This window comes from Stomoxys calcitrans, chromosome 5, assembly GCF_963082655.1.
Source record: "Stomoxys calcitrans chromosome 5, idStoCalc2.1, whole genome shotgun sequence".
NCBI classification, from domain to species: domain Eukaryota; kingdom Metazoa; phylum Arthropoda; class Insecta; order Diptera; family Muscidae; genus Stomoxys; species Stomoxys calcitrans.
Window position 1 is genome coordinate 128,798,264 of NC_081556.1, and position 8,801 is coordinate 128,807,064.

The 8,801-nt window shown below is 39.5% G+C and overlaps 1 protein-coding gene across 2 annotated transcripts in view; it reads left to right on the forward strand.

The window, feature by feature from the left end:
- Positions 1–8,801, forward strand: part of LOC106080963 (G-protein coupled receptor dmsr-1) — a 269,442-nt gene that overhangs the window by 102,607 nt on the left and 158,034 nt on the right. The gene's annotated exons all lie outside the window — the stretch shown is intronic.

An 8,801-nucleotide genomic window follows, 5' to 3' on the forward strand; every position in this document is an offset into this window, starting at 1 on the left:
GGTGGCCTCGTTCCTTAGTGGAATGTTCATGGGCAAAATTTGCATTTGCAGAAGCTATAGTTTCGGTCTGATCTTCACAAAATTTAGCATGAGGTGTCTTATTTGACATCCTCATATGTGTGCAAAATTTCGTCAAAATCGGACCAAATTTAGATATAGCTCCCAAATATATCGTTCATCCGATATGGTCTTTGAAGGGTGTAGAGGCCACTGTTTTGGTCCGATCTGTACAAAATTAAGCAAGAGGTGTTTTATTTGATATTCTCATGTGTGTGCAAAATTTTGTCAAAATCGGTTAAGATTTAGATGTAGCTCCCATATATATCTTTCATCCGATATGATCTTTTAAGGCTGTAGAATCTATAATTTCAGGCCGATCTTCACAAAATTTAGCATGAGGTGTTTTATTTGACGTCCTCATATGTGTGCAAAATATCATCAAAATCGGACTAAATTTAGATATAGCTCCTATATATATCTTTCACCCGATATGATCTTTTAAGGCTGTAGAAGTCACAATTTTAGTCCGATCTATACGAAATTAAGCAAGAGGTGTTTTATTTAATATCCTCATGTGTGTACAAAATTTCGTCAAAGTCGGATCAGATTTACATATAGCTCCCATATTATCTTTCTTTCGATATGGGCTTTTAAGCTTGTAGAAGCCACAGTTTTGGCCCGACCTGTACAAAATTTAGCGTAAGGTGTTTTTTACGACGTCGTCATGTGTGTGCAAAATTTTGTCAAAATCGGTTCAGATTTAGATATAGCTCCCATATATATCGTTCATCCGATATGGTCTTTTAAGCCTGTAAAAGCTATAATTTCAGGCCGATCTTCACAAAATTTAGCATGAGGTGTTTTATTTGACGTCCTCATATATGTGTAAAATTTCGTCAAAATCGGACCAAATTTAGATATAGCTCCCATGTATATCTTCCATCCGATATGGCCTTTTAAGGCTGTAGAAGCCACAGTTTTGGCCCGATCTGTACAAAATTTTGCTTAAGGTCTTTTTTACGACGTCGTCATGTGTGTGCAAAATTTTGTCAAAATCGGTCCAGATTTAGATATAGCTCCCATATATATCGCTCATACGAAATGGCCATTTAAGGCTGTAGAAGCCACAGCATTGTCCGATCTTTACAAAATTTAGCGCGAGACATTTTATTTAACGTCCCAAAACGCGTGCAAAATTTTGTCAAAATCTGTCCAGATTTAGATATAGCTCCCATATATATCTTTCATCCGATATGGCCCTTTAAGGCTGTAGTAGCCAGGCCCTATCGCAAGAAAATCTTACAAGGTTCTATTTAATATTTCAATAGGTATACAAAATTAAAGTCTGAATAGATTTCAACAAAGGTTCTATGTATGTATGGAAAGAAATACGTATTCTCGATGATGTAGGGTATTATATAGTTGGCCCCGCCCGACTTTTGCCTTTCCTTGCTGGTTTTTGTACAAAATTGTGTTCCAATTGAAATTTGCCTACATTTAATTCAACATAATTGAGCTTAACTTTCTTATGCATATTTTGATAGAAGCAATGTTTTGTTTTCCAATTGAAATTTGCCTACATTTAATTCAACATAATTGAGTTTAACTTGAATTCCTATGCATATTTTGATAGAAGCAATGTTTTGTTTTCCAATAGAAATTTATCTACATTTAATTCATCATAATTAAGGTTATAATTAAGGTTGCTGTGCATATTTTGATAGAAACAAAGTTTAGCCCGAAAGAGGGCGTTGGTGTAGATATATTCATTGCTACCGTTAAAAAACACAGAAATTTTTCCTATGAAGTTTATTTTTCACCTAACAATTGTAAATGCACCAATAAATTCTACGAAAGTTGTCAAGTTTGCTGTTACCTGGCACAACTATTGTAGTTTTACTCCGTAGAATAACATCCAACCTACGCAGTGGTCAATTGTCAAAAATACGAAACATCAAAGAGCTGGAATATAAGCAACTATGACACTTTACTATCAACAACAACAACCTTCTGGCAGTTTCCCATGAAAAGAAAAATCCAAAAACTACAATAATAACTCGACTAAAAACAAGAAATTTGAAGTATTTCTTGCTCCCACACTGTAGAATTAAACTTATGTTGGGGGAGGTGGAGGGAGGGGGATGGTAAAAGACCTTTCAGCGAACCCCCATGTTTTGTTAGAGTCTTCGATATAATTGACACACATATTCAAAGAGAGTGATTTTAGGCGAGTGAATCGTAATGGAAGATAAACATGACGACACTTGTATTCCTTGCAAAGAATCACTTTTGATGCTGTATCATTTGTTTCGTGTAAATCGATAATTTGAATACTACACCCTTGCCTCTTGTCAATATACCAACGTAGTACTCGTGGAGCAATGTTCCAGATTCTAAGATGCGGATTTGTTGGAACAAACAGCGCACTTAGCATGTTGTGACGCTTTTTTTTTGGGGTACGGTGTGGGTGTAGATGGGATATTGAGGACTTGTGCCATACACTCAACGAATACACAACACAGCAACATTTTGTTGATACAACACTCTCGCTTGATCTCGAATTTAAGTGTCAATAAGAGCTAAAATGTCTGAAAATGGTTGTAGTGTGCAAATGGATAGGCATGATTTATTCAATAGCAACAAACAAACGCAGTCAACAAATAGGAGATTAGGGTCAAACCCTTATCATCGTTTGTATAGAATAAAGACCTAAGCACTTGCATGAAATCACATGCATAGATATTCAAATTAATGAAAAATTTGCTAAAGGAAGCAAAAATTTCGTCAAAATGTACATTTAGTACAATCAAAGGAGGAGACTCAATACAACCTGACGAACTGAGAGAAGACGATGGCACCATCACAGACTTCAAAGAAGCCCACTTACATGAGGCCCTGCAAATAAACCTCCAACGGAGCGAGAAGGCTACAAACGCCATGATGGAGAAAATCAGCAAGGACAGGATTCACATTGCCTTAATCCAAGAGCCATGGAAAACCCGGAACAAAGTTTCTATACTGAACTATATCAACTATCAATTATTCTATGCTAGTACTAGTGCGGGGAAAATAATGAGACGTTGGAGCATTTCCTATGTCATTGCTTGCGTGTCTAATAGATATCGGCACTTAGGTGGGGACACAATACCAGATATGAACCAACTTAAGAACCAACTTTTAAGTAAGGAATACAGTGCTACTTACCAAATCCTTAATTGTTTTCAATACCACTCCCCTAAGTTGGTTCATGGCTGGTATTGTGTCCCACCTAAGTGTAGGTATCTGTTGGACGCGAAAGCCGGGCAATGACAAAGGAAATGCTTCAACGTCTCATCTTCTTCCCCGCATGCCTTAAACATGGTATCACTTGCATGACCTCCTTCGTACCTCCTTTCAGCAATAGCCTCGTCTTTCATAATGTTGCATGTCGCCCACTCCCTTAACGCGGTCTGCGTCGACCCGAAAGGCTTCGGGTTTACCCAGTTTATTGACGGCAGTCCTCTGGCCTTTACCGCCAAATCGTCTGCTGTTCCCATCCTCAGTCCATTTTTCCTTCGCCCTAAGTCTCATAAGTTTCATATTCATTAATGGGATTTTGTGGCTCTCAGGGGCTCAAGAAGTCAAATCAGGAGATCGGTTTATATGGGAGCTATATCAGGTTATATACCGATTTAGACCGTACTTGGCAGAGTAATTGGAAGTCTTAACGGAACACCATATGCAAAATTTCAATTAAATCGGACAAAAATTGCGGCTTCCAGCGGCTCAAGAAGTCAAATCGGTAGACCGGTTTATATGGGAGCTATATCCAAATCCGAGCCTATATGGCTCATTTGGAATCCCCAACGACCTACATCAATGTAAAGTACAGTATATATGCGACGGAAGCACGGACGTAAGGACGGAAGGACGGACGGAAGGACGGACGGAAGGACGGACGGAAGGACGGACGGAAGGACGGACGGAAGGACGGACGGAAGGACGGACGGAAGGACGGACGGAAGGACGGACGGAAGGACGGACGGAAGGACGGACGGAAGGACGGACGGAAGGACGGACGGAAGGACGGACGGAAGGACGGACGGAAGGACGGACGGAAGGACGGACGGAAGGACGGACGGAAGGACGGACGGAAGGACGGACGGAAGGACGGACGGAAGGACGGACGGACGGAAGGACGGACGGAAGGACGGACGGAAGGACGGACGGAAGGACGGACGGAAGGACGGACGGAAGGACGGACGGAAGGACGGACGGAAGGACGGACGGAAGGACGGACGGAAGGACGGACGGAAGGACGGACGGAAGGACGGACGGAAGGACGGACGGAAGGACGGACGGAAGGACGGACGGAAGGACGGACGGAAGGACGGACGGAAGGACGGACGGAAGGACGGACGGAAGGACGGACGGAAGGACGGACGGAAGGACGGACGGAAGGACGGACGGAAGGACGGACGGAAGGACGGACGGAAGGACGGACGGAAGGACGGACGGAAGGACGGACGGAAGGACGGACGGAAGGACGGACGGAAGGACGGACGGAAGGACGGACGGAAGGACGGACGGAAGGACGGACGGAAGGACGGACGGAAGGACGGACGGAAGGACGGACGGAAGGACGGACGGAAGGACGGACGGAAGGACGGATATATGGTGGGTATAAAAATTATACTCAGCTGTTCGCATGACTTCACCTTATTAGTGCATCCTGAGTAGTGCCCAGACGGGCACTGGTATTGACAGCCATAGAACTCAGGGTTATTCACTAACTAAATTCATGATTCAATATAAAACTTGAGGGGTCCAATAAACCGTTCATCTTGTTCTAGAATCTTCGTTAAAGACACGTGGTCCGGTTAACGGGTTTACTCATTACTTTGCTCTCTTGTTTTTCTACCATACTGGTGGTTTTGCAGTTGGTTGTTGTTGGAGCCTGACAGTTATTTTTGTGCTGGAAGAATTGTTCGCGCTAGGATTTCAAGTTCATTCATATTTGACATAAGTTTGCCATAATTGAAATTAATTATGCAAATTCCTCTCCAGCGAGAGAGGCTTTATAAAGCTGTAAATTTCGTTTTCAATAAATCCCACGTAATAACTGAACAGGTACAACAAATGAATGCCGTGATTTACAGTTGGCTTAACATTTCATTTTGCTTCTGCGAAATATGTGCCACCCTTGTTTCGGAGTAGCAAAAGCAAATATTTCCAGCAAAAATGCATAAAATGATTTTTCAATAAAGTTACATATGCATGAAGTTTGCTGTTAACAAAACGATATGCATACATAAATGCATACATAAGCTACATATGTTTTATTTTAGTACTCTATAGTGTAGTGCAATGAAATTTTTTTGAAAATAACATCTATCCAGGACAACAAAGTTCTGAATAAATTACCAATGCAGGCTTATGTAGAACAACTGTTGTCAGGATTGCCATGATGTGTTTTTTTTTTCACAAATGAGTGTGGCCGAGTTTGTTGCAGAAATACCTCTATTGTGAATGGTCAAATAAAATTAAAACCAATTATTTATACAACTCGTTCTCTTTTTACGAAACGCACGAAAACCAGTGAATCACCCTATGCATAGCATGAAAAGCTTACGATTTGTAGTCGCAAACTTCCGTGAAAATCGAAACAGGCCTGATAGTGTGATAGGGCCTTCAGTAAACATTTTTCTTCATGTAAAATAGGCGAGAAAATCTGCATATTGGGTAAATAAAACAAGCCTACTGTTGCACCAGCCATATTTTCTTCTGCACAACATTTATCACTGTTTCGCAGAAGTCAACGCAAATAATCCCAGCGTTCATTTTGCAATAAACATGTACATGCATATATTCATGAAAGGTGCTAGCAACAATAGGATATCCGTATGCATAACCGTAGGTTGATTCATTGCAAGTACTGTATATTTACTTTCAGTCGAATAAAAAATGGAAAAATTTTATTTCTTGGGAAAATTAGGAAGAGTGCTTCTTAACTAAAATACACACACACAAGGCGGATTAAAAATGGTGGTCTCACGCGAACAGCTGTTAACAGCCGGCCAGGTTTGACGGTATTAAGATGTCAGATTTTTTTTTTGCATTCTCTTTGTTATTATCTTCTTTCTCACATATTCTCTGCTCATATAGGTAAACGTTTACACACACGGACACAAATTTATTTGTGTGTGTCAGCAAAATTTCGATCAGCTCGATGACAAGATGGCGGATTGCACCATATGATTTGTGGTTGTTGTATTGGGTTGCCCAAAAAGTAATTGCTGATTTTTCATATAGTCTGCGTTGACAAATTTTTTCACAGCTTGTGACTCTGTAATTGCATTTTTTCTTCTGTCAGTTATCAGCTGTTACTTTTAGCTTGCTTTAGAAAAAAGGGTAAAAAGGTATATTTGATTAAAGTTCATTCTAAGTATTATTTAAAATGCATTTACTTTCTTTTAAAAAATCCGCAATTACTTTTTGGGCAACCCAATACAAATGAGACCACCTTTAATTGTTTCGTCATGACACACACTCACAAAAAAAAATAAAGAATTGGTTGAAAACTTGCAAAGCTTAATAATTAGAGGATTAAATCTCAACGGAAATGGCTTTTTAAAGTTGTGAGAAACTATGTGACAAATATCTTACAATTTAAAATAACAAGGATCTACGGAAATTTTAACCACCATTGCGAAGAGGTTAGCATGTCAGCCTATGACGCTGAACGCCTGGGTTCGAATCCTGGCGAGACCATCATAAAGTACTCGGTTATAAAAAGGAGGCCCTTACCATTGAGCTTAAACTTGAATCGGACTGCACTCATTGATATGTGAAAAGTTTGCCCCTGTTTCTTAATGGAATGTTCATGAACAAATTTGCATTTGCATTAACGGAAATTTTAACATATATCAAAGAGGCTGAAACTATGGCATATTTAGAATCTGTCACTTTTACAATGTCAAAAGTATCTGAGGTCCTTGAGAATTATTTGACAGTAGACTTACAGGTATCTAAACCTAAGTTATATTGCCTCAAATATGGAAGCCATACATTTCAATTGATGATTAATCAATCCGCTCGAATTTTTTGCACAAATACTTCCTGCCTGTTTCACTAAGTTAATTGCTTCCATTCACTCGCACGCTATCAGTCAAACAGCTGATTTGCGTTCCAATTAGAAGCAGAAAAGCAACTTATCGGGTAAGTGGTAATGCGAAAGAAGTCGTCAGCAATTATTTGCATTGTAATCGGGTTTCACTATCTATGTATTGGCGTCAATTATAAGACGACAAGTGTCAAATACTGTCACTTGTATTTTGGCTTTCGTGAGCTGAAGAAATAAGAAATCTTAACATATTTTGATGAAATTCAATACCGTTAATTTAATACCGATCCAAAAAAAGTAAAAGTGTGTGATTGCAGCACTTTGCTAAACATTTTTACAGCGTTAGCTGATTAAACTTCCTACATCTCATCATTTGATTGGCAATCAGACCACTTTCCCATAATTCATAAGATTGACTTCCTTACCTCTAAACTTCATAGCCGATTGGAATGTTTTCGGAGAGTACACCAATCGTTATTTCAGTAATCCACAACCCCTATTAATGTATGTTTTGCTGCAACGTAGTTATAGATTGTACTGCATGGCACTCGTAAATTACAAAAGACGATAGCGGCCTAGAACTTCTTTGCCGCACATATTAGCCGAGTTCTCAACAAGTTAGATTTGTCCTGTAGCAGGGCCTCGGCCTATCGTTGTTGTTGTTTCTATAGCAGTGTTTTGTATATCATCCATTAGTCTGGTAGGTTCTGTTAACCATACTGATCTAGTACTCTGAGACTACTCGTACTTGGGGTCAGCCTAATATAGTGTACGCAATATGGGTATATCTCAATGTCGTCACAGGATAGATAGTGGTGCTAGACCACACAGGCTGGAACTTTGAAGTCTGATCTGTGGTGTTCATCGCTGTCACGAGAAGCTTAGCTGCGAGCTATCGGGAGCGTCCAGAGGTTGCGGATAGTGGAATGCTCCATATGGAGTAGCTGCAACGACAGTCGCGAACAATCAGCAAAAATACTTCCTATTAGTGTAGGTTGGTTGGGATAGTAAATGGGAAATATTGGTCCATAGTTAGATATAGCTCCCATACAAATCGATTATACTTCTTGAACCTCTAAGGAGAGCATTTCTTTCCGATTTGGATAAAAGCTCCAAGATAATCCGATCTCCCGATTATACTTCTTAAGACCTCAAAGTTCATAATTCTAATCTGATTTGACTGAAATTGTGAACAGTGACCTTTTCTATCTCCTCTAACATTCGTGCCAAATATGATCTGAATCTGTCAAAACCCTGATATAGCTCCCACATAAATCGATCTCCCGATTTGAATTCTTGAGTCCCTATAGGGCGCAATTCGGTTGAATTTTGTTTGAACTTTTGCACAACGGCATCCATATATGGTCTCTAAGTATGGCCCGAATCATTTCATAACCTGATATGTCTCCAATGGCATAGCAATTCCTCACCATTATCCTTTGTTTGCATATTAAGAGATACTTGACAAATTCTATTCATGGTGGAGGATATAAAAGATTTGGCCCTGAGAACTTAGAAGCTATTACATGATTCTTTATATTGATTTATTTTTATATATTATTTATATTTTAATTTTAATCTATTCAATGATAATAAAGAATGATATAAATTTTTTCAAATTAGATTTTTTTTTGCTTGCTTACACATCAAAACAACCGTATTATAATTGCCTTAAAAAAACGCTGAATTGGCAACTCTC